Below are 26,186 nucleotides of genomic sequence, written 5' to 3'. Positions count from 1 at the left end.
TTTTGGTTTCCGATTCCTGCATCTGCAGTAATTTGCTTTTATTAGGTAAGTAAGGAATTCAATGTACTTCTGAATTTCTTTGAAACTTTTGTGGCAACTAATGAAAAGCTGGTATTGAGTTTCAGCAAATTACTCCAGCGAGGGCCAAGCTTTCAATTCAGTCAGAAAGTTGAAGCATTTTCTGGACAAATGCAGGATAGCCAGACAGGTAAGCCAAAGACAGATAAAGCCTTTGTCATTTGAAATAATAGAAAATTTAGATGTACGATGAGGTGTTCATAATTGTGAAGCAATGGTACAATATAAAACTGAACAGTTCCTAAACTGAAGCACTTACCAAAATATGGTCCACCCGATCACGTTGTTTGTTGCCAAATTTCTTCAACTTCTGCCAAGCCGTCTTCTGATGTTGCTCTTCGTTCAACCCAAATAACTTTAAAACTTCATTAGAAATGAAGATCTGTGGGTAGAAGCACAGGAGAAATGGCAGCTGTTGCACACACCGTAAGTACAGACCAAACCACCCCCAATCCATTAGCCTTCCCTAAAACTACTCAATGAAGACTTTGATGCTTAGACCTTCTGATTCTTCACCCATTCTGAATTATGTAAAATTGGATGGAACTCAAAGCATGTTCAATGAAACAAAAATCTGCGAAATGCTTTAAAACTTAATTATAATTGAAATGAATATCAGTAGTGAGATCCAAAAGCACAGACAATACTACTTTAAGGTAACATGCGATGCTCCCAAATTGAGAGAAGGTTTGACATTTTCCCTTGCTTAAGACCTTGGCTGAGAAATGATTAATTATTCACTGATTGATTTACTGCATTTCATAGTTCAGCACTTTGCCTACAGCATCTTCGAAGAAACCTCTGCTTTGTCAAATTCCAAAAATGTTCTGCCTTTAATTGAATGTAGGCAGCTAACTGAAGATCAGCGCTGTGGGAAGTCTCACAATAAATATTGGGGCTGACATGGATTCATACAGCGCACCCAGCATTTCAAGAAGGTCAAATCATTCTCAATTTAACAGATGAGTGCTTCAAAGCTATATGACCTAACCACTGACCACTGCCTCACATGGCTCCAAGCAGGAAGATTTTGATAGGTTTCTCGGCTAACACTGTCAAAGGCAAGTAACATGCCCAGAAATGTTGCTGTGTGAAACAGCTCAGACTGAAGATACATTAGAGTCGAGTTATAAAGACAAAGCAAAGTAAATGAACAGTCCCAAATTTGCTCTGTGAATGAAAAGCTGATTTACACATGCCCATTCTCAGTCCCTGGCAAAGTGCAACGCTTCACAAACTGTGCTCAAAGGGAAGTCAGGCTAGACAATGAGCAGCTTGATGTTGACTTGAGACCGTGGTAAAAAGTTCACATTGCAGTGTTTCAAGTCTGAGTTACTGGGAGGAGTGATCCAGTGTACACTTCAATGTCAGTGCCACAGTAAAATAGAAGTTGCATTGTTGTAATAGTAAAGAACTTGGTCTGCGTGCTGGACAATACTTTGTAACCAATGCTCAAGTCACCCACCTTAACCTCAAATTGTCAAAAACAACTTGCAAACATATATAACTTTTCACACTTGTACCATGTTGTTCCCAACCTTTGAAGTATAGCCACTAATTATAATATCGTCAAAAGCTGCAACAAACTTTCACACAGCAAGTTACCACAAATTAGAGAAATGGTTCAGTAAACGTTTAGTCATACAGACTCATGTCGTAGATTGACCAGGACCATGAGGGAGAACTCCACTCCTCTTCAAACTAGCACTAAAAGTCTTTTTTAAAAAACTCTTGCCTAATCAGATAAGAACAAAGGCCACATAAACAAAAACAATTTAAGCCACGTTAAGTTGCAAAAGATCTTAGAATACTTTGGTCAATTTTGGGAATCTCAACATCATGCAAATTCTCAAGATATTATCAGGAAAAGAGGTACAAACATGATCACAGATTGAGAAGTTCAACCTTTAAGGCTTTCTTTATCTGAAAGTTATGGAATGACCCATGATTCTAAATTCTAGATTCCAGATCAAGATTCTAGAGAGTTTTAAGAAGGTGAATAATAATCAAATCTTGTATTATCAACCAATGGAAACAGCAATAGAAAGAATGAAATGATAGAGAAGAATTTGAAAAAAAGTACTGAGTGGCTGGAAGGGACACCATATATTATGTAAATAGAAACAGAATCTGCAGATTCTCAGACTGGGCAAAGTTATGACAGATGGGGTTTAATGGATAACAGTATGATGATGATGAGGATGATAAATTAATAATGGGAGAGTACAAACAGTGGAGGAGAAAGGGACTTTGGATTTTTAGGGAAGGGGCAAAATGGTGAATTGAACTCAATACAGTCATCAGGATCGAGATAATGTTTTTAACATGCTCTGTTATACATATCATCAATCAGAGCTGCTGTGGAGCACTCTTCACCCATACCTTTCTTGCTGAACTAAGAAAAAATAATTTTGTTTTCAAATGCAAAATCTGGGTCTCACCTCACAATAAGCTCTTCTGCTGACACCCTCGTCATCCTTCCATTTATAATTCCCAAAGTCTGGGGGTATTTACAAATCCCCCAGATCATGGCCAAGTTCCTGCCATTTGCACAGCTCCTCAGCCACTCCATGAACCAGTGTCTAAATCTCGACAGCATCTTCAGCAAAAGCAAAGTTAATTTCCCCTTGGATTTTTCTGGTCTGACGTAGTTTCTGTTGAAGATCCACCCAATGGATGTTAACAGGTCTCGTTACAATCAAATTCAACTTGGACACTAACATTAGCGGATAAGAGATATATGCAAACCTGCATAACTCTTGGCGACACTTCTCACAACCTGTTCAACAACTTTAATCAAACCTGCTGTACCACTGACAAAGCCTCACGCAATGGACACGCTGACCACTTGGGGGCCACAGTGTCACCAAACACACCAATTCCTCAGACCTGCAGTACCACCGGACACACCGGTCGATCACACAGCAGAACTATGTGGGCAGTCAGTAACGGTGAGCATGGTTAGAACCATATTGAGGAAAAAGCCAAAATGAGAAGCTAGAGACTAAAAGCTTGCAAAAGATGTGCATTTGAAGGACAGGAGAGGAATGGGATTTGGAAATGAATTCTGCCATCGGCTACTCTCCATGGCCATGATTTAGGTTAACTCTGGAAGGGAAATGAAGACCACAAGAGGTTGAAGGATGATGTTAGACTAAACGTCACAAAGAGAGACAGGGATTCATCATGAAGGGCTTTCTTAAATGTGCAAATTAGATTGGAGATGTTGAAAAATTGGGAGGCAAAGGTCAATTAAGGACAGTCTGATAATTTTCAGAATAAGCGCTCTTTCCAGATGTTTGGAAGTGCTGACATTCATGGAGTATAAGGACAGAAATCTGACCAGAAGAGGATGGAATGGTCAAGTCTCTGGGTGAGAGTTGTGGATGATGAGGCAGGAGGCATGTAACTTTACAGAGACAGGTTTGTGATTAGTAAATGCTGGGTTTACTCAATGCTGGAACATGCTGCTGAGATATAAAGGGTGTGGACCAGCTGAGGATAGCAAATGAGAGGCTGGAGTGGCAAAGGAACACAGCTGGAGAGTCAGAAACAGGCAAACCTGTTGGAGTTGACTTTCCTTTGTTGTATACTTCAGTGGTGTGCAATTTTATCTGAAAAGCTGGTGACATTCTTTCTCCAATTTAGACAGGTGCAACATGACTGAAGTTACAGACCAATGAAATCAAACTTGCACAGGCATTCAGCTCTTACTGTTCAACTTCAAAGATTCCAAAGGAAACTGACAGAACGAGATGTTAACAGACAATCTACCACACCGATGCTGACTTAACTCTGGGCTGTCGGCCTCAATTACAGTGACAATACAGTAATAAGCCAAACGAGAGGGAAAACCTCCTGTGACAGAACTCATGTCATCATCCCACCATGCAAGATGGTGGAACTTGCAAAGAAAATTAGATTCTTCCGTGTTAACAAAGTGGCCACATAGTCTTGTGTAAACTACGTCCAAGCTCTCTCACTGATTACAACTTTTGCTGCTTCTCAACTCTGCAAGTGATATGCAACCACCAGCAGTGAAAGGAATTAAAATCTGAAACTTCAGCCTCCCTCGAGAGGGTGAGTGGGAAACTACACTGGGCTATTGTGTCAAGGTACCATTGAGAAAGATGATAATTCCAACATCTGAGCTATGCTGATTAAATGGATCACGGCAGATGGTTGGGAAATGTGATTTCCTTGAATGAATGAGACAGGCAAAGTAAAAGGCCAGGTTTACACCTTGCTTCTTCTGCATTAATCCAGACTGATGACATTTCCACATCAATACATCACCTCACATGTGCCATGACAATCAGCGATCACAAAGTGCACTTGAAAGCGGTCAGAACCACAGTAAATGCATCACTGTCTCGAAGAGAAAACAAACAAACAAGAAACAGAGGCTAACATTACCTTTCGATTCGGGAATCTTCTTCCTTGCCTCTCTCTTTACCATGAGCTCCTTGTCCCAAGCAGCCAGAGCCTGATTTTCCAATTGCTGGATCGCAGCTTCCTCAGCATCGAGCCGCCGCTTCCACTCCAGCAGCTCCTCTGCATGCCGTCGCCGATGCATCAGTTTCTGCTCCCGTTTAGTGAGGAACCTGATGGACATGCAAGCAGGACGGGGGAGAGAGAGAAAGGAAGTGTCAGCTAGCTGCCGATATTCATTTCTAAAATCTGACATTAACCTGCAGCTCAAAATGTATAATTCTTACTTTTTAAATTCAACACTGTTTGGGTTATAGTTTCACAACACAAACAAAATTCAGGGCAAGGTCTCCTTGTACACTTCACACATCGTAGAACATTGCAGCACTACTGCATGTAAATAGGCTCAGAGTAGTTAATCAACACATTCAAAAGGATTTCCTCCAAGTTTGCTGATGCAATATTAGTCAAAACCATCAACTTCAATCTGCAATGCTGCTCTTAAAAAAAACTTCAGTCTGACACAGATTTCCCCACCCCACTGCAATTGGTAACCTGGCCCGGCCCAGGGATTGGTACTGGGACATTAGTGAACTGTAATCTCAAAGGAAGCGAGCAAACAAAATTCTGATAGCCTGGTCCTCAAAGTTTAGAAAGAGGTTTGAGACAAGTCAGATGCTATGCCTTCTTGCATTTAGCTCAATTGCATTTCCTATTTACAGTACAGTGTTTTGCAAAGTGTAAAGAATTATGTGTTTTTTTGCCATGGTGGGGGATTTTTATCCTAGTTTATCACAGTTGCTGCCTCTCGCTCCCCAAGTCAATTAGGATATGTAACAAAACAGATGCTGAACATCTGAACCAAAGAAACAAAGCGCTGGAGAAACTCAGCAGGTCTGACGGCATCTGTGCAGAGAAAGAAAGGTTATGTTATAAGTTCACTAACTCTCTGTCTGAACGAACAACAGGTCACTGGACTTGAAACATATAACGCCTTTTTCACTTCACTGATGCTGCTGGACCTGAGTTTCGCCAGCACTGCATTTTCTATAAAACTTTATTTATAAAACAGAACGGAAAAATACTAATCCGCAAAAGTGAGTCAAAAGCGTAAACGTGAGCACAGTTTCCACACTTGAGTTACACAAGGACACCTCAGTTTAAAAACAAGATTTAACTCACAGTAGCATTCCATCTCAAAATGTGCCAAGTTACACCAGTAATAAAGCTCACCCACCCAATTAGGCACTTCAGCACAACATCCTGTAGTGTTGGACACAGCCACCTTTATCAAAGAATGATCACATGTCACAAAATTGTCAGCCTAGAGCATGTCTCTTTAAAGGAGCTGAAAATAAAATCTCAATTTTTGCGAGGTTTTTTGATCATACCTAATTGAACACTTAAATCTCAGAGAAAAATCTTTGCTTTTTAAAAAATGTTTGTGGGACACATCCCACATCTTGCTCAAGGTTTGGTTAGGTCTGATCCATAGAGACAAAGGTCAAGCAAGCATCACACTTTCCCTTCACTTCTACAAAGGGCGAGCATCCCATTTCTTCAGGATTTAAAGAATTTTGGAAATTGTTTGTAAAATCAATGATCACATGAAAGAAGTGGACAATAAATGTATGCAATAAGAGTGAAGCCTGCGACAGCAGATTTTTCTTTGGAGGGCAGTGTGCCTGCTTTCCAAATTCTGGAAGCAGATACATTTACAAGCTATATTGGCGTACAGTCAAGTTTCTTACTGAACAGTGACAGGATTGGACAGAGTCGGCATGGATTTAAAAGAGGGGAATCATATTTAGCAAATCTACAGAAATTGAGGATCTAATGAGTAGAATTGATCAGGGGCAACCAGTGGGTGTTACTTTGACTTCAGAATGCTTTTGATCAGGTCCCACATAAGAAATTAGCATATAATGTGAGAGATTGGGGGGGGGGGGGGGGGGGGGGAGTGTATTTGCATGGACAGAGAGCCAGTTGGCAGACAGGAAACAAAGAGCTGGAATAAACAGGCCATTTTCTGAGTGGCAGCCAGTGACCAGTGAGGTCCTACAGGGATCAGTGGTTCAAACCCAGTTATTCACAATATATACGAATGATTTAGATGAGGGAACTATTACTATTTCTAAGTTTGTGGGCGACACAAAGCTGGGTGGAAGGGGAAACTGTGAGGAGGATGCAGAGATGCTTCAAGAGTGATTTACATAAGTTGAGTGATTGAGAAAATGAATGGCAGATGAAAGATAATTTTGATAAATGCGAGATTTTTGGTTGCAAAAACAGACAGCGAGATTATCTGAATAGATTAGGAAAGGAAGAGTTACAACAAAGGGTGTCTTTGTACACCAGTCACTGAGAGTAAGCATGCAGGTGCAGCAGGTGGTGAAGGCAAATGGTATGTTGACCTTCATGGTGGGGTAGGCCAGAACCAGTGGTCATAGTCTAAAGGATATAGGTTAGGCTATTCAGAACTGAGATAAGGAGAAATTTCTTCATACAGACAGTGTTGAATCAACAAAATTCTCTGCCACAAAATGTATTTCAGGACAACACATTGAATATTTTCAAGGGTTAGATATAGTTCTTAGGGCTAAAGAGATCAAATGGTATGGGGAGAAAGTGGGACCAGGGTATGGAGTTGGATGATCAGTCATGATCATACTGAATGACAGAGCAGGCTCAAGGGGCTTATTATTATCTTGTTTTTCATGTCACTAACAGCAAAAATATACAAATACTTCTAAAACATGTTAATTGCTTATCTGGATCACAAAAGAAAAAGCTTATTCTTTTTTACAGCCTCTTTAAAGGTTTACACAAGCATAATTATTACAAAGTTCCAGTGGTATTTAATTCACCCTGGGAGAACGTGCTAGTTTATATTAGCTTTCCAATATTACAACATTCACACAACAAACATAATTCACACTTCAAATTCTGCAATATTTTTCAACGATTTCACTAATTCTGGGTGAATTTCATTCAGAAATGTAGTACAGCCGACATGTAATCTTAACGTTCACATCACATTGTATAAGACAAAGAGATCTTCAATTAAACTGCATTATCACGAAATACTATTCCATTGCTGCAAAATGACAAAACCTTTTACTCTCTCATGATTATTTAATGAATAAATATTCAGTTAGATGCAGCGTTCTAACAAAAATACTATTTAGAACAGGAAAAGTTTATAGCGTAGTCTCTGCAGATTGTGCACACAGCTGCATTGTACCAAGGGGTATATTTGTGTTACTTGCTTTCATTGAAGATAGTTTCAAGGAATAAGAGTGGTGCCAATGAAACCAGCATTTATTCTCATTCCCAATTGCCCTTCAGTGGTGGTATGCTGCCCTCTTGAAGGTACACCCACAGTGTTGTCAGGATGTGTTCCAGGTTTAGTGATATAATTCCAATTCAAAATGTTATGCAGCTTGGAAGGAATTTGGGAGGTGGTAGCATTAGTAAGGGAGCAGTAGCTCCCATTGTCTTTAGATGGCACAGAACATGGGTTTGGACGGTGCTGTAAAAAGAGCCTTGGTTAGTTGCTGTAGTGCATCTCATATCTGGTACACACTGCTGCAAATGTGTGCCATTGAGGAGGAAATCAATGGGTGGAGTGTCAACCAAGTGGGCTGCTTTGCTCAGGACAATGTCAAGCATTTTCCTTGCTATTGGAGCAGTACTCATGCAAGCACATGGAGAGTATTCCATCACTCTCCCAAAAAGTGCCTCTCAGACTTTGGTCAGTTAATCATCGCAGAACACCCAGCTGTTGAGCTGCTCTTGCAGCCAGAGTATTTATGTGGCTGATCCAGTTAAGATCCCAGGTAAGTTACCCTGCCATCAATGCCAAGCCCTTTTCTCTTGAAAACTGAACAGGAAGAAGATGGTATATTAATCCCATAACAGATCCTGTACGGTAGAAATACCAACAGTCAACTTGCAAAAACACTGATCCAAAGCAAAAAGAGGGAGATGTGATTATCTTTTCTATGGGAGTCCACGAAGGAGCTGCAGAAAAGTATTAAAGTAACAAACTTAATTTTGAATGCAGTTTAAAAGAAAATGAAAAAGGGGAAATCACATAACTCTGAAGCAAGATTAAATTCAAATTCGAAATCAATACAGAATTCCTGCCACTGCTAAACTCATCCAAAATGCTCCTGAGTTTGTCCAGTTGCTACTAAATGCAGCCCTGAGCACTGAATATTATTTCTTATTGGTACTTTCAATTATAAACAAAGATTTGAGATCTGACAGCACTATTAAACCGACAGGCATTTTAACAAAAGTAGCTGCATGTAGTTGGAGATACTCATGTCGACTGTGATGGTTACATGCCAATCAAGTTTTCACATCCATAAGACAACCTCATATGTTCACCAAAGACACATTTGCACTCTTAAAGAGGCACTGCCATCTGAAAGTTCAAGCTTACATTTCAAATTTCAGATTTCTTAAAGCTACATTTATCAAGATTAGTGGGCTGCTAACTCTGCCAGACTATTTGCGAAAGTCCAACTCAGCGTTAAACAGGTCAATCTTTATTGTATCCTGTTAGCATGAGCAGCTCAAGATTGTTTGTGTAACTTCAACTTCTTGCTTTCACAGTAACATCCCTTTAAAAGCATGTTCCAGATTAATTATAAAGTCTGTAGTATATTGCCAACTGGCTGCTTTCTGCATCTATGTGAAGCCACAACTAAGCCAAAGGGATGCACATTTCTCTACAAAATTCCTTTCCCTTGACCCTCCACCGACCCCCACATCATCCACATGCATGTGATGAAACAGAGCATGCTCGATCAGTGAGAAGCAGAGGTTGCACAGTACCTGACCAGCTGGTTGCTGATGTACAGCTGGAATTTGGGATGTACGTTGGGAAAACAGACACTGAGAGAAGCCCAGTGATGAGACGTAAGGACAGAGAAGAAGTAGTGATAGGAGAGCAATGTTTACAACAAAAGGAGCAAAACAAGAAAAACAAAACAGCTGAGTATCATCCCAAAATTGCTTTATCTTTAGATACTGAACAAAACCTCACATTATTAAGGAGAAATTCCAAATATTCCATCAAAACATTTGTAGCCAATCTCCCTACACCTCTACCTCAACACAACACCTTCTGCTAGGATTCATTAACTTCAAATGGCAACAGAACTCATTAAATCCAACCCCAGCTCCATTTCTCTTTCTGACTAAGATAGTGGGAGAATCTCAAGCACTGCCTTCCTAACAGCCCAACCACAGCTTACAAACCCTTGTTTTATGTTGTAATTATTGCTGCCTGCACCACCAACTCTGGCAGCTCATTCCATACATGTGTGAAAAAGTTGCCCCTTAGGTAACTTTAAAATTTTTCCTTTCTTACCTCTGCTCTCTAGTTTTCGACTCCGCTATCCTGGGAAAAAGATCACGGATATTCACCCTATCCATGCCCCTCATGATTTTATAAACTTCTAAGGTTACCCTTCAGCCTCTCCCTATAGCTCAAACCTTCAACCCGAGCAACATCCTTGTAAATCTTTTCTGAATCCTTTCAAGTTTCATAACACACCAGCACTGAATGCATTATTCCAAAAGTGGCCTCCTGTACAATCATAACATGACATCCCAACTCTAATACTCAATGCACTGACCAATAAAGGCAAGCACACCAAACGGTTTCTTCACAACCTTGTCTGACTGAAACTCCGTCTTCAAGGAACAAGGAACCTGCACCCCAAGGTCTCCTTGATCAGCAACACTGCCCAGGGCCTTCCCATTAAGTCCTACCCTGATTTGCCTTACCAAAATGCAGTACCTCACATTTATTTAAATTAATCAGATCAGAAAAAAACATCAGTAGTCTAGCACATCATCCCTATCTAATTATTTATTAAATATGCTAAACCTGAATCAAACCTTGCTTAAACCACACTTGGATACTGTGTGCAGGCTGATCATCATACTATAAATAGAAAAAGGGGAAACTGAAGTGGGTACACAGACAAGATTGACAAGGTTGGTCACAGAAATGTGTGGGTTCACATGTCAGGAAAGGGTTGACAAGCTACGTCTCTTTTCTCTGAAAGAAGGCCAAACAGGGACATAATAGAGGTCTTTAAAATGTTGAGAGGGTTCAGCAGACTGGATACAGACAAAATGTTTCCTTTCACAGGGAAGAACATACCTTGAGGCCACAAAGTAGTCACCAAGAAATCCATCAGGGAGATATGGAAGTTCTGCAGAATTGGATTACAACAATGAAGACTGAACAGGGAGTGGTTGAATCAAATATCATACGGGTGTTTAAGGTGAAGATAGACAAGATTAGAGGGAGAAAGGAATAGAGGGTCAGGGTAATAGATGAGCAAAGGTGACAGGAGTCTCAAGTGGAGCAGTAACACTGATGTGAACTGATTAGAACAAATCATAGAATCCCTCAGTGTGGAAACAGGCCATTTAGCCCATTGAGTCCATAATGACCCTTCGAACAGCATCCCATCCAGACTCACTCTCCTACGCTATCAGTGCAACTCTGCATTTCCCATGGCTAATTCACCTAGCCTGCATATCGCTAGGCACTATGGGCAATTTAGCATGGCCAATCCACCTAACATGTATATTTGTGGACTGCAGGAGGAAACCCATGCAGACACGGGGAGAATGTGCCAACTCCACACAGTCACCTGAAATTAGAATCGAACCCAGATTCCTGGCACTGTGAGGCAGCAGGGCTCACCATTGAGCCATGGTACTGCCCTAGTAAGACCTGTTTGCATCCTCTGTAGTGTACACAATTGCCTTCATAGGATAAAAAAGCTTACACAATGATGTCAAGCTGATAATTCCACCAGGAAAAACAATTCCTGCAACATTTGCATGTACCTCCAGTTTCCCAACACACTGCACTGAAAGGCAAAGCAAGCTTTGCACTAGTGAAAGTTTTCACATTGCAATCCCATTCTGAGACTGTTACACCAGGGCAATGGGTGTAAATAAAGAAGATGAGGGGAAGAAAAAAGCTCCACTACTTGGAGACCAGTAGCAGTGAGGCCATATTGATGTTTTGCTGCCCCAGTCACAGGGTCAAACATGACAACACCTCAGGGGGGATAATTAGAAACACCATATGCAGCAAACACACTGCCTTTGAAAAACAGAGTTAAATGGACTTCATCTATTTATCTCTGTTCAGAGCCACTCTGTCTCTCTCTTTCTCACCCTCTCTATACCAAAGAGCTGGTTGGCTTGCCAGCCTTTCACAGCAATATGCCTTATAAGGACCCATAAGAGATATTACTTTTCATCCATATGACTGCGCATCTTCTTCAGTTTTTGCATGATGCTGCTGGTCTCACTGCCTGAAGTTGAAACAGAGGAGGGACTCCACATCTCCGTATCTGTTTGCAGGGGACTGGAAGTGGGGCTCACTTTGGAAACATTCTCCACTTCTGGTTGTTCTGCATCCCGCTGGTCCTGTCGAGTTGGAACCTGAGAAGATACCAAGATGGACGCATGGAAAGTTAAGTTTGTTCCTAAAAGGAAACAGCTCCAGAATTCGTTGCAGTGAAACACAGATGAGATTCAAAGACTGGTTTCTGCAACTAAGCAATATCATTTCCTTTCAGGCAGGCAGAGCGTTTCATAAGTTTTGAATTAATTGAGCTTTAATTAATTGAAAATTTCAAAAGTGAGACTGATTTTTTTGTTTGTTGGGAATGTTTATTCAGGGAAACCAATTAAGGGAGGGAGATGTAGATCAATTATAATAGAAGGAAGTGCAAACAGATGAGTGGCTCAACAACCTAGTCCCATTCCTATGCACATGATCAAGTGCAAAAATGTTTTGACACCTTTGTAGGATATGCTGATAACAGGTAGGAGCCAGATTGCAGGGAGTGAAAGAACAGAAGCACAGATACATTGGGCTGAAAGCTCCATTTCTTGTGCTGTCACTTCTACAGAATGCAGAACAAAACACGATATCGATGAATACAAAGAATGGGATTCTCGGCAGCAGCAGGTATTCCTGCATATACAGCTTTAGGTTGCAGAGATTCGGACTCTACATAAGGGAACATGCGAACATATTGTCAACTTAATAAAAGTACCGAGGCTTAAGTTGATGTTTCTCAGTGGCAGACAAACCATTCTTACATCTTTTCTGTCAAATATTAAAAGTTTTATTTATATTGTAATGATAATATAGACCAGAAACCTGGCTGATAGCAAGCTTAGATTGAAAGTGATCACCCATCATTCATGCTGCTGAGTAAGTAATTCCTTACTTTAATAGTAACCTTGCATTGAACAGTTCAGGAGTTTGCAAATGGTGGGATACTAACCAACTTGCTCTCCCCAGCTGATTTGAGTTTCTCCTGAATTTTGATGGTGGTCTGGAGCATATGTTGAATCTCCTCCTGCTGTTTCAGAATCAGCTGCCTCTCCCTGTGAGCAGCCTTGTTGGCCTCTTGAAGATGCCTGATTCCAGCCTGTGATGAAATTGGATGCAATGTATTACCATGTTAGAGACCAACCAAACCCGTCTTTACATCGCCAATAAACTTATTTTGACGACAGAGTACAGACAAAAATGAAGTCAGGGCACACAACTCCATAACCCATTAAGTTCTAAGTTGCACAGTTTCCAGGTGGCACTGTGCAACTTTTACAACTTATAATGCTTGTTCTTGATGAAAACTTTGTTTTTCTTCGACAAAATGTATTGTCAACACAAACTCAAGCAGTCAAGTACTCCAGGTGGAAAATTATCGTGAAAGAGTTACTCACATTCTTTTTTGACAACTGATGCCTAACTTTGAGTGAGCATTTCTGATTTTATTTCAGGAGGTTGCTTCCTGGTCTGTGGTGAGTTGTCCTGAGTTCTCAAACCTGAAAAACTGTCCTCAGCAGCCAAGTGCTTTGCAGAAGAGAAAGATGATGAATAGGCAGATTTCCGCTTTCGAGAATTGCACATTAGCTCCTGCTGCTGGGCAAGTTGGAAAGTGTTTCTGGATTAGTGGTGCTGGAAGAGCACAGCAGTTCAGGCAGCATCCAAGGAGCTTCGAAATCGATGTTTCGGGCAAAAGCCCTTCATCAAGAATAAAGTTGGAAAGTGTGCCTGGGTTGAGTGAATACAGAATCTGGCAAATCTGTAGTGGGTCCAACAGCAAATAACGTAACATTCCAAGTCTGCGTGACACTGCCTGACACTGCGAGATTGGTAAAACCTCTGCCAACAAAAATCAGCAACTTGTTGAGACCATCACTATATTTTTCTCAGTTTTGGTTTGGAACTGTGAGCTGAAGTTAAGAATTGAACTTTGAAAAGCAACTTGTTTTAAAACAACCGAATAAGGCTCAGTCATTTATAATACCAGAATTGATTTTACTCCCCTTCTTGAACAAGGGGACGACATTTGTTATCCTCCAGTCTTCTGGCACTATTCCTGTAGACAATGACAACATAAAGATCAAATCTCAAGGTTCTGCAATCTCCTCCCTGGCTTCCCAGAGAATCCTCAGATTAATCCCATTCAGCCAAGAGGCCTTATCCATTTTCACACTTTTCCGAATTGCTAACACCTCCTCATGAACCTCAATCCCATCTAGTCTAATAGCCTGCATCGCAGTATTCTCCTCGACAACACTATCTTTTTCCGGTGTGAATACTAACAATATTTATTTAGTGCTTCTCCATCTCCTCGGACTCCATGCACAACATCCCACAACTATCCTTGATTGGCCCTGATCTTTCTCGTCATTCTTTTCTTCCTGATATACTTATAGAAAGCTGTATGGTTTTCCTTGATTCTATCTGCCAGTGATTTTTCATGTTTCCTCCTGGCTCTTGTAGCTCTCTCTTTAGGTCTTTTCTCACTAACTTGTAACTCTCAAGCTCCCTAACTGAGCTTCACGTCTCAACATAAGCCTTTCCTTCCTCTTGACAAGAGATTCAACTTCTTTAGTAAACCACAGCTTCTGACACATGGTATAATGATGCTGAAATTTACAGACAAACTTGGATAAATCTGCCCAAGTAGATCACACAGTTTCACCACTGCTGAATTAGCAACTTAACCAGAAAGAGAATGATCAGGGTTTAAGATTTTGTTAAACAACCAAATTCTTCTTAATATTTTATAACTTTAATGCCCCTCCATGCTTGTCATACTCAATCTGGAGAAAATTTATTTCAACAAGATATTGCTTATGCTCACAAAATTAATAAGGGTATTTTAAAAGAAAATCTGGAAATAAAAGGTTGGTGTCAGTAGAAGTGTCCACAAAGATGTTGAGCAGCCATAAAAACCCAACTAATTCATGGAGGGACTTTGAAGAAAGAAATTTTCTGCCCACAACTAGTATGGCATATGTGACTACAGTGTTACGGCAGCATGGATGGCATGCACACCATACCTACCAAACATTGACCATCTCTTGCAATCCTTTTGATATGAAGTGGTATTATCATCACTGCTTCCCTCACAATTAACACATTAGAGTTACCCTCGACCTGAAACTGAACCGGATCAGCTATACAATACTGTGTCAACAAAACCAGGTCAGAAGCTGAAAGTTCTTCACTAAGTAACTCACTTCCTGTCTCCCCAATACATGCCCTAGAAACATAACATCAAATAGAATGTAGCAACCTGCTTGATCAGCATCACATTCACCAATCTATACATTCACGTCCTTCACCAATAAACAGTGAGAGCTATGTGCACTATATGATGCACTGCAGGAACTCACTCAATTCCTTTAACAGCATCTTCAAAGCCTCTGACCTCTACCACCTAAAAGGACACAGACAGTAGATAACATGGTAACACCATTATTTGTAAATTCCTCTCCATGCCACACAACATCCTGACTTAGCAATATACCATTCCTTCACTGCTATAGGATCAAAATCCCAGGTACTCCTTTCCTGTCAGCATTGTGGTTGTACCTGTAGCAGGTGAACTGCAGATGTTTGAGGAAATGGCTCACTATCACCTTCCCAAGTGCAATGAAGGATGGACAACAATACTGGCCTTAACAGCGGCGAAGAAATCCATTGAAATAATTTGTTTAAAATCCTGACCCGTGGGTTAGGACAACAGTCTTGCATCAATCTGTTTATGTTGATATGTTTATATTGACCAAGCAGACTGCAGTAGCTCAAGGCAGCTCACCACCATGATCATTTCGAGGATGAGGGATAGTAAATAAATATCAGCATTACCGGAAACATCCCAAATTCAAAGAACAAACATAAAAATTTGAAAAAAATGTCAAAATTGCATTCATTCTACTCAATCCAAACAGTGATAAGGGGAAAGACGATGTGAATACCTAGATCCTGCACAACAGCCTCACTGCAATGAGAAAAGACACCAGCTTTCTCCCTTATCCGGAAAGTATTACTGGAAGTATCTGCACATTCTTACATTGCATTTTTGAAAGGCTATTCAGCTTATCATCACTGCATAGGTCAGCTACTCACTTTTTCTGGTGCTCCAACCAGGCCAGCTATGCTTTGGTCTTTTCCTTCAAGGCTTGTTCTCGCAATTTGAGGAGTGACACCTGGTGCTGTGCACGCATCTCCTCCCCCTCCATGTATTGTCGCACCATCGCCATGGTGAATTTAGAGAAACTGTCTTGACCTCCTGAGAAGGGCATGCTCAAATCATGCTGAATAGTGAAAGACAGGAGAACAAACAGTACAGACTGAGGTGAGCTGCTTCCCCTGACCCAAGCAAAACTTGCTCCATAATCCACGAAAACTCAGGACTGAGTGCAGACAACAACAACAATTAAAAGTAGTTGGAGTATCATCAGACATGCCTATCATGCTGCATCACAAGTGATCCCATCAAACTATCCCAATATTTATCAGGATGAGTAAATGCTGACTGTCTCATTTCATCATCTGTAAAACACATTAAGACTGGCATAGTCCCTCATACTGATAATTTTCTGGTCAGGACTCCAGTTACTAATTTGCTGCCAGGTTCTGAGAAATAACCAAAAACAGAATAGGGGTTGCACATACAGAGAATAAGGGTGTCATGGTTACATCAACATTAACCAGGAGGAGGCTATTTAGCTTCTTGAGCCTATTTCACCATTCACCCAAATCATGGTAATCTTCAACATCATGACAAATCCCTGTCTTTGTCCCATAATCCTTCAGCATTCTGGTTAAAAAATCTATCAAGCTCGGATTTAAAATTTGTAACTGATTTCACATCAATCACTGTTTGTGGAAGGGAGTTTCAAACTTCATCCATTTCCACGTGCAAAAGTGTTCCACAATATCACACCTCAATGTTCTGACTCTCACATTTTATCTATTCAATCTCTCTTCTTAAATTAAGCCTCGGAGCCCAAGTATCACTTCAGTAAGTCTACATTGCACTTCCACCAAGAGTGATACTCTTCTTAAGCCATGGTGCCTCGTCCTGACGGCTTGGACTGACTAGGTTTTGAACTGCTGAAGCATGACTTCTAATCCTTTGTTTTCGAGTCTTCTTTAGACATAAATGTCAACATTCCACTGGCCCCTTGATCACTTTTCTGAGCCTGTTTGTGACATTTTCATGAACTGTAGGCAGCTGGATCACACCCTTCAAGTTTCTTTGAACTCCACTGTCTCTCGATTTTCACAATCAAGAAATATCCTATTTTGATCCAACCTCTCACTTGCCGACACAAACTCATCTGTAGATTTTTCATTTACTTAATCTATCAAGATTGCTTTCTGATTTTATGCTTCCATCTACCGACACTCGAGATCGCTGCTAATCTGTAGAGGCCCCAAATTTTGAATGTGGCTTTCCTTTCATTATGAATAGTGAATAGATAGGGCACCAACATAGATCCATGCAGAATATCACCAACCATATCCTTCCAATTAGAATATCTCTTATTATCTGCACAAATGTCTTTTGTTCAAATCAAATTCCTCTGCAAGTTCCACTTGTCTTTTGCATCTTATTACCCCCACCTTTAATGGACAGTAGAAAGTTGTCAATTCAGGGACATTCTTAGCAATCAAATTTAGCTTGTGTTTACCTGACAAGGTGAGCAAGGAATCCCAGTAAATATTAATCTCTGTCTTCACTACATGGTAACTTGATCACAAAGATTAACAATGCAAAAGATTTATTCCTCTTCAAGATTTATAAACTCTGGTAACATTGTTAGTGAGTGGTACTTATCTTTTAAAAAACACAGCCCCTGCCCAACACTTGCCTTACACTCATTGCCCCAGCTGCTCCTCATCCTCTACATCTGAATCTCATGGCAAGATACCTTGAACATGGAGAGGAGCAACTATTCCAAGCACTGAGATCCCACTAACTGGCACCACCACTCACCCTTGGCTAATCCATGGGAGAACTCACTTTTACAGCTATTGAAGCCAATTGATCCTGCAGTATGTCCTCATCGGAATCATCCAGCTGGCTGCGTTTTTTCCCCATATTAAAGCAGCGATGGCTCTCCGATGGCAGAAGGAGATGGAAGGATTTCTCTTCAATCTCATCTTCAGTCATTGATTCATCGAACTTAAGGGAGTATTCAGTGGCAACAGAAACAGAATCTGGAGAGACAATAAATGATTGACATTGTTCTTTGTTATTTTCCATTGCTCACTGAAAGATTTAGAACTTGAACATGAAGTTAAAGGCCAAGCTAGAATCCTTGGATTAGTTATCTGCCCAAGGAGCAGAGTTGGGTTACAATTATTGATTCAACACAACTGTTATGTTGAATCACACATTGTTTAAGGGGACAGGAGGAAGTTTCCTTATGCATAACCACAGATCCAAGGGGAACACAAGAAAGTTGGATTGAATAGCTTAAGCATATGACTGAATAAAGGAATCTTGAAATAAATCAGTGCAAGACATGTTACTATTTGACCCACATATCCTTTGGGTATGGAAGGAGTGCTTACGTGACAATTGATTTGGTTGACTTGAATCACCTAACTGAAGAGACACCATTCCCCATTTAAGTCATGAGATTAGTTGAAGGACAAAACATCATTTAGATTTGAAGAAGTCAGTTTTTTTCCATATTGAATTGTTGCACATTGAATGGGCTTCTTCCTCTCAGGGGACTGCAGGCTGTAGTGTGCGGTCATGGCTCGCGATTTACTGTCCCCCGGTGCATCCTCTCAAATGTTTAGTTGATGCAGTCTTTAAATTAATGGCTCCTGGGGTACGCCATATATTTATAGAAGAAGACTTTAATTGTCGCATGGATCCTGGGGTGGACAGGATGCCAAGGGAGCTGTTGGGTACACATCTGCAGACGAGACAGTAAGTGGACTTGTGTGAGGAGTTGGGGCGAGTGGATGTGTGGAGGTGTCTCCACCCGAATGGGAGGGACTTCATCTTTTACTCCAACCCACACAAGTGCCTCACAAGAATTGAAATGTTCTTTGTTCCGTCGGTTTGTTTGGACTTGGTGTTAACCGCAGGATTGGGAACATAACTATTTCGGACCATTTGGCAGTATATTTAGATGTTAAGATCAAAGGTAGTGTAGGAGACACATGACAATGGTGCACGAATCCATTTCTGTTGAAGGATGACAACTTTGCACAGTATATCACAAGGGAGTTCAGGGTTTTTTGGGTCTTCAATCATGCTACAGCCGGTAACCCATCAGTGCTCTGGGAGACCACCAAAGCATTCTTAAGGGGTATGATTATTTCACACTTGACAATAAGAAGGAGGCAGAGAGGACAGCAGCAGCTGATACTTGAGGCCTGGCTGAAGGCAGCCAAATCGGCACATTATCCCAGACCATCCGGGGTCAAATTGCAACGGGTCACGGCTCACCGGGCTGCTCTGGACTCAGCGCTCACACAAGTGGCAAAGAGAGGGGTCTCCTTTGCAAAGCAAAGGCTGTTTGAATATGGGGATAAGTCAGGTAGATCCCTGGCTTACCTGGCTAGGAAGGAAAGTGCTCCACAGTCCATTGTGTTTGTCAGGGAGAGAACTGGCAATGTCACTTGTGAACTGAGGAAGTTCAATGCCAGATTCCGGGAGTTCAATGCAGAGTTATACCGGTCAGAGGGCTGTGGGGATGGTACAGTGAGAATGGAATCCTTTTTTGAAAACTTGGACCTCCCTGGTATAAACGCAGATCAGGCCTCCCTTTTAAATGTACCTCTGACAGTACAAGAGGTGCAAAAGGTGGTAAGGCACCTAGTCCATGTGGATTTTATAAGGAGTTCATACACATGTCAGCTGAACCACTGCTGGAGCTGGATAGTCATTCCTATGGCCAGGACTGTCTTCTGCCCTCTCTTACAGAGGCTAATATCGCTCTTATTTTAAAGAAAGTGAAAGACCCTGAGGATTGTGCATTGTATAGACCCATCTTGTTGTTGAATGTGGATTTTAAAATTCTATCAAAGGTGTTAGCTCTGAGACTGGAGAAGGTGCTGCCTGTTATTATAAAAGAGGAGCAGACGGGTTTTATCAAGGAGCGCAGCTCCTCCAACAACATCAGGCGGGTATTGAACATAGTGCAACTATGTCAGCAGAGAATGATTCCGAGTTTGGTGGTCTCCCTGGAGGCAGAAAAGGCTTTTGATCGGGTGGAATGGTCGTATCTTTTTGCTGTTCGAGATCGTTTTAGTCTGGGAAGGGCCTTCGCCAGGTGGGTGGCAGTGTTATATAAAGACCCCAAGGTGGCAGTTATCACGAATGGGGTTAAATCGAGCAATTTTCATGTGGGGAAGAGCAGCTGACAGGGATATTCCCCTGTTATTGCTACTGTTTACCTTTGTACTTGAGGCACTGGCGGAGGCTGTCCAAAAAGACCCTGAAACACTGGCACTGACGGTGGGATTTGGGGATCAAAAATCACTCTCTATGCAGACGATGAGAGAGAAAAGGATCTTGACTATTTACACTATCCATGCCTCTTCTTGATTGTATAAACCTCTACTAAAACGCTTCAGTCTCCAATGCTTCATGAGAAAAATGCTTCAACCTATTCAGCCTCTCCCTATAACTCAGTCCCGGCAACATCCTTACAAATCTTTTCTGCAACCTCTCAAGTTTAACATCCTTCCTATAAAAAGGCGATCAGAACTGTATGCAGTATTCTAGACGAGGCCTCACCAATGTCCTGTACAGCTGCAACGTAACACTTCAACCACTACAGTCAATGTTCTGACCGATGAAGGCAAGCATGCCAAATGCCTTCTTCACCACCCTCTCTACGTGCAACTCCACTTTCAAGGAACTATGCACCTGCATCCTGAGGTCTCTTTGTGCAGCAACACACCCAGGGCCCATCCATTAACTGTATAAGTTAGCGATTGGATAGAGAATTTTAAAAATTAGATTTGATAGAGAACTTTAAAAATGAAGGTGCTTGAAGTACATGGAGGAAGAAATGTTTTCACTTGCGTAGCTGACCTGAATAGGAAGTTAACATTAGTGGATCAAATCAGACATTCAAAACAAACCATTCTTCCCTGAGAAAGGTGACAACATGGAACTTGCTAGTACCAGGAATGCTTTAGTTGAATAGCATGAATGTGTTCAAGGGGAAATTGGATAAGTACCTCTGGGAAAAATATACAGAAGGATGCACTGATGGGATGAGACAAAGTGGGAGTAGACTCGCACGGAGACTAAATAACTGCACGAGTCTGTTGGGCCAAAAGGCACTTTTCCCTGCTGTAAAGTCACTGCAAATGTACTGCTCTCCTTCACTGAAGAACCATTTAATCACCAAATAATTTGGACAAAAGGGGTCCCACTCGGGTATAAAAGAGAAATACAAGAGGCATCCCTTCGTAAGGTCACACAATTAACATCCATTACTGAAATTACTTGTGCTGAGACAGCGGTTTAATCTTCAGCTTCTCAGTAGCAGCGGAGTACAGAGTTTTAATCGGCGGTTTGGTGGAGGTTGAGCTGGCAACATCAAGATCTTTACTGAGTTCAGCTTCGGTCTTCTTCACAAATTCACCATAGGACTGAAAGAAACATGGAGAGAAAGTGAAATCAAACATTGGGATTTAAAGAAGTACACATGACACTACTTTGCCAACTGCACTGACTTCAATGTACTTCTGAATATTTTTAAACTTTTGTGGCAACTAAGGAATAGTAGGCCTTGATTTTCGGCAAATTACTGCAGTGAGGACAAGTTTTCAATTCAACCAGAAAGTTGAAAATATAGCCTTTGTCATTTGAAATAATAGAAAATTCAGATGTAGGACGCAGTGTTCATAATCGTGATGCAGTGGTACAATATAAAACTGAACAGTTGCTAAACTGAAGCACTTACCAAAATATGGTCCACCCGATCACGTTTTCTCCTGTCAAATGTCTTCATCGTCTGTCAGCCTGTCTTCTGATATTGCTCCTGGTAGAATCCAAACAACTTCATAACCTCATTAGAAATGAAGAAATGGATAAAAACACAGGAGAAATGGTAGTTGTTGCACACACCCTAAAGACAAAACAACCCACAATCCATTATCCTTGCCCAAAACTGCTCAGTGAAGCCTTTGACTCTTGGGCCTTTGGACTCTTTCCCCCATTCTGAATGATGTGAAATTGGATGAAACTCAAAGCATGTTCTATTCAACAAAAATCTACAGAATGCTTGAAAATGTAATTATAATTGAAGTGAACAATATTGGTGAGATGCAAAAGCATATTCTAAACAACTCTAAGGGAATATGCAATACTCCCAGACGGTGAGAAGGTCTGACATTTTACTTTACCTCAGACCTAGACTGAAAAATGATTAATTATTCACTTAACGATTCACTGCACTACATGGTTCAGCACTTTGCCAACAGCATCTTCTAAGAGGTCTCTGCTCAGGCAAATTCCAAAAATGTTCCGCCTTTATAATAGGCAGGTAGATAACTCAAGATCAGCGCTGTGGGAAGTCTCACCATAAACATTGGGTCATACAGCGGACCAGCATTTCAGGAAGGTCAAATCATTCTCAGTTTAACAGATGAGTTCATCTTAACTTCAGGAACTGAAGTTGAGTGAGATGAAGTAATACATTGAGTGGATAAGAAAAGGAATTACACCTGAAATTGTAAGGTCCTAATCAGATCAGAGAAAAATGCCACAAAGTATTCAAAAATACAGGCCATTTAAAGTGACAGATAAGGCCATTAAAAGAAACCTGGCTCTTTCAACTGCACACAAACAATTTAAGCCACATTAAGTTGCAAAAGATCTGAGAATATATTGGTCAATTTTGGGAACCTCAACACATTACAAATTCAGACTGAAAAGTGCAACCTTTAAGGCTTTCTTCATCTGAAAATTATGGAGTGACCTGTGGAAGATAAGATTCTGGAGAGTTTTAAGATGATTAATAATCATATAGTGGATTATCAACCAATGGAAAAACAGAGACGATACAGAAGAATTCAAAAAATGAGTGACTGGAAGAGACACCATATATTATGTAAATAGAAACAGAAAATATAGATTCTCAGAGTGGGCAAAGTTGTGACAGATGGGATTTAATGAATAACAGGATGATGATGATGATGCTAAATTAAAAAGTGGGAGAGTACAAACAGTGGAGGATAAAGTGGTTTGGACTTTTAGGGAAGGGGCAAAATGGTAAATTGAATTCAATGCAGTCATCAGAATGTTTTAACATGCTCTGTTATACATATCATCAATCAGAGCTGCTGTGGAGCACTATTAACCCATATCTTTCTTGCTTAACTGAGAAAAAATAAGTTTGTGTTCAAATGCAAAAGCTGGATCTCACCTCACAAGAAACTCTTTTGCTCACACTCTCTACATCTTTCCACTTATTATTCTCAAGATAGTCTGGGGGTATTTGTAGATCTCCTGGATCGTGGCCAAGATCCTGCAACTTCCTCAGCCGCTGCATGAACCATCTTCTCAACCTCTAAAGCATCATGATGTACAGCAAAATGAGGTTCCCTTTGGATTTTTAGAGGCACATCCTTCATAGACTGGGCCTCTTGCACTGGCTGCTGCACTTTGCTACAGCGCAGCCCAAAGTCCTCATCAAACCAATCTTGGTCATCTACCAGGTCATCGAGCATCTCAATTCCAACTCTGCCAGGCGTTTGGCCAATTCTTCCTGCCCACGTGTGCCAAACATCAGGCTGCCTTGTTGCAAAGTACACAAACTGTTGGTCAATCTAGATACTGAAGGTCAGGAACAAAAGTGATGAAATTCATTTCAAAATATTAATGAACAATACATGGTTTTAATAAACTGTGAAATCAAAGCAAGAAAACGGGAGACAAACAAACGAGAACCTTCTTTTTATATCTCAGTGTACGTCTGACGAGTTAGACACAGGCTGGAATTCATTTTATAGGTAAACACAAATATCGACAAATCAGAAAAGCATGTGTCAGTTTAGTCAGGATGTTGCTGTGTCAAATCAAAGTGACCCAAAGCTCCTCTTTCTGTGATTTCCTACACTGAATGCTCAGAAAGAAATGGACAGTATGAGCACTTGTCAAACACTTTCATGAAAAATGCTACTAGTCCAATGAATGTTAATATGTGCAAACCATAAACATTTCTGTTCTTCTAATCAGACGGTCATTCAGTCTCTAGACTTTGCTTCAGAACACTACACTGGAAAAACAGTGTGTACACTAAAAAAACCAGAGATTGAAAAGCATGATTCAAAACTTACTTTAAAAGATCCTCTTTAAAAACACTGCCTTCCTTTAACCGAAGGACAGAAAAATGCAGGAGGAAAAGGGTTTGAATTTCAATAGCAATCTTTCAGTTCTAAACTCAGTAATTACACAGTGGAAATGGTCACTAAATCCTTGAGAAATAATCAGGCGTACTTACACATATTTTGAGAATTGATGGGCAAGGTAGAAAACACCGAGACACCAGAAATTTTAAGAATATTCCCCACAGCTCAATTTTATCACCCAAAAATATACTTAACAATTTACCAAGATATTCCTCACAACAATCTTTTGGTAAAGGGTCCTTGGTAAAGGGAACACTCAGGATAATTTCTAAAAATGATGACCTGCAACATGTGCCTGAAAAAAGTGGAGTTGTATTTTGACATATTGTGTGGGAAATAATGATAATCCTATAAGTATGTTAAAACATGGTACTTACAGGTCGAGGACAAAGATCTGAAGATAATACTTCCTCCTTATCATCATCACTATCATCTCTTTCAAATGTGTCCAATGGGATATCAGTCTTGTGTTCCTCCTCTAGATCCTTGGAAGGAGACCTGGGCCAGGATTCAACATGCAATTTGAACTGTAATCATTGATTAGTAAGCCAAACCTTCTCAGCTGCAGACTTTGTGATTTCTTGCAATTGTTCAATAGCGTCCTTGACAAAGGAAGATAGTATCATATCAACCAAAGAATTGGCCTTTGAATCACTGCTCTTCAGATCATTCCTTTGAAGTCTTAACTATCCTCACGATTGTCCTTGGGTTCCTCTACTTTAATGTCCATGTGCTCCTCATGAATTTCCTCAGATTGAGGGTCGAGGAATGGTACTTTAAATTGAGCCTCGAGTTGGTCCTTTTCCCTGTTCAGTAAATCCAACAGAGGAGTTGAAGAGTTCTTGTGGATATTTAGTGACAAGTCCTCCCTTTGTGTACTGGAAGAACACACAGACACATCAGCGTTAATATTGGTGTCTGTCTCCAGTGCTGCCTTCTCTCTGAACACATCAGTCCGTTAATGCTTTCTTCATTCTTGTCTTTATTCAAGTTTGCCAATCGGTCCTCCTTACCAGACTTGGGCAAGCTCTCTTAAGTTTTGTTTGAGAAAGTCTATAGCCTTAAAACTTGTCCTGAAACTTTTAGACTAAAATGTAATGTTGAATTATAGAACACATTTGCTGTCCACCAGAAAATAGAGAGGCAGGAGGGTAAGGCAATTAAGAACATTTTTCTGAGCATCAGTGAATCTGCATGAAGAGGACACCAAGTGATAACATTCACAGCTGTCCCTTTATGAAATTAATAACTTGGTATCAATTAACTTCTCTCCCGAAATATTGTCCTTCACTGTTATCTGTCTCATTCAGAACAAGCAGTGCTTTTGTTAACTTTTTGTCTAAAGAAAGCATATTCTTGACAGTACAGTGTATGTAAACATTCGTATAACGGTAGCCTGTTTGTGATAGTACAACAGAGTAACCAGCCAGGGCTCTTGAAGGAAGAGAGATATCCTACTCTCCTGGGATTTTAGAATCCAGTCAGCCTGGCTTATTGGTGTCAGTGTTATGTTGTAACAGTGATGCTATTAGTAAATTAAGGGGATGACTAAAATTAAACTAAACTGTCTGGAAGAGGTTTTTGTTTTATTCCAGACTTCCAAAAGTACGATCTCCAGGATGAACCGAGAGGGTTACAGGTTGAGTTCACAAGGGATTCCCTGGGCAATCTCAAATCTGTACTTTACAAATTTGGCGCTGCAAGCAGGGTTCCAACAAGGGATACGTTTGAATGAAACTGGAAAAGAGGAGCTTCACCTAAGGGTCGGACTCGAGACCAATGGGTCCACAAGGTCAGATTATATCTCGATTGCTCTCGGTCTGCACCTTTGTGTGCTGCTTCCCCCATTTCATTCTCACGGTACCCGGACGGAACCCTAAATGAGATCGTTTAAATAGGTACTAAAAACAGAATCTTG

At 40.8% G+C, this 26,186-nt stretch overlaps 1 long non-coding RNA gene across 1 annotated transcript in view; it reads left to right on the top strand.

Moving 5' to 3' along the window:
* LOC148149306 (uncharacterized) overlaps positions 1-26,186 on the top strand; it is a 191,683-nt gene that overhangs the window by 84,616 nt on the left and 80,881 nt on the right. The gene's annotated exons all lie outside the window — the stretch shown is intronic.

The sequence above is a fragment of the Chiloscyllium plagiosum genome, unplaced genomic scaffold (genome assembly GCF_037043375.1).
Source record: "Chiloscyllium plagiosum isolate Xiang-an unplaced genomic scaffold, Cpla_swu_hap1 HiC_scaffold_9, whole genome shotgun sequence".
NCBI classification, from domain to species: Eukaryota; Metazoa; Chordata; class Chondrichthyes; order Orectolobiformes; family Hemiscylliidae; genus Chiloscyllium; species Chiloscyllium plagiosum.
The sequence above is the reverse complement of the archived record's forward strand: the minus strand, read 5'-3'. Positions and strand labels throughout refer to the sequence as shown.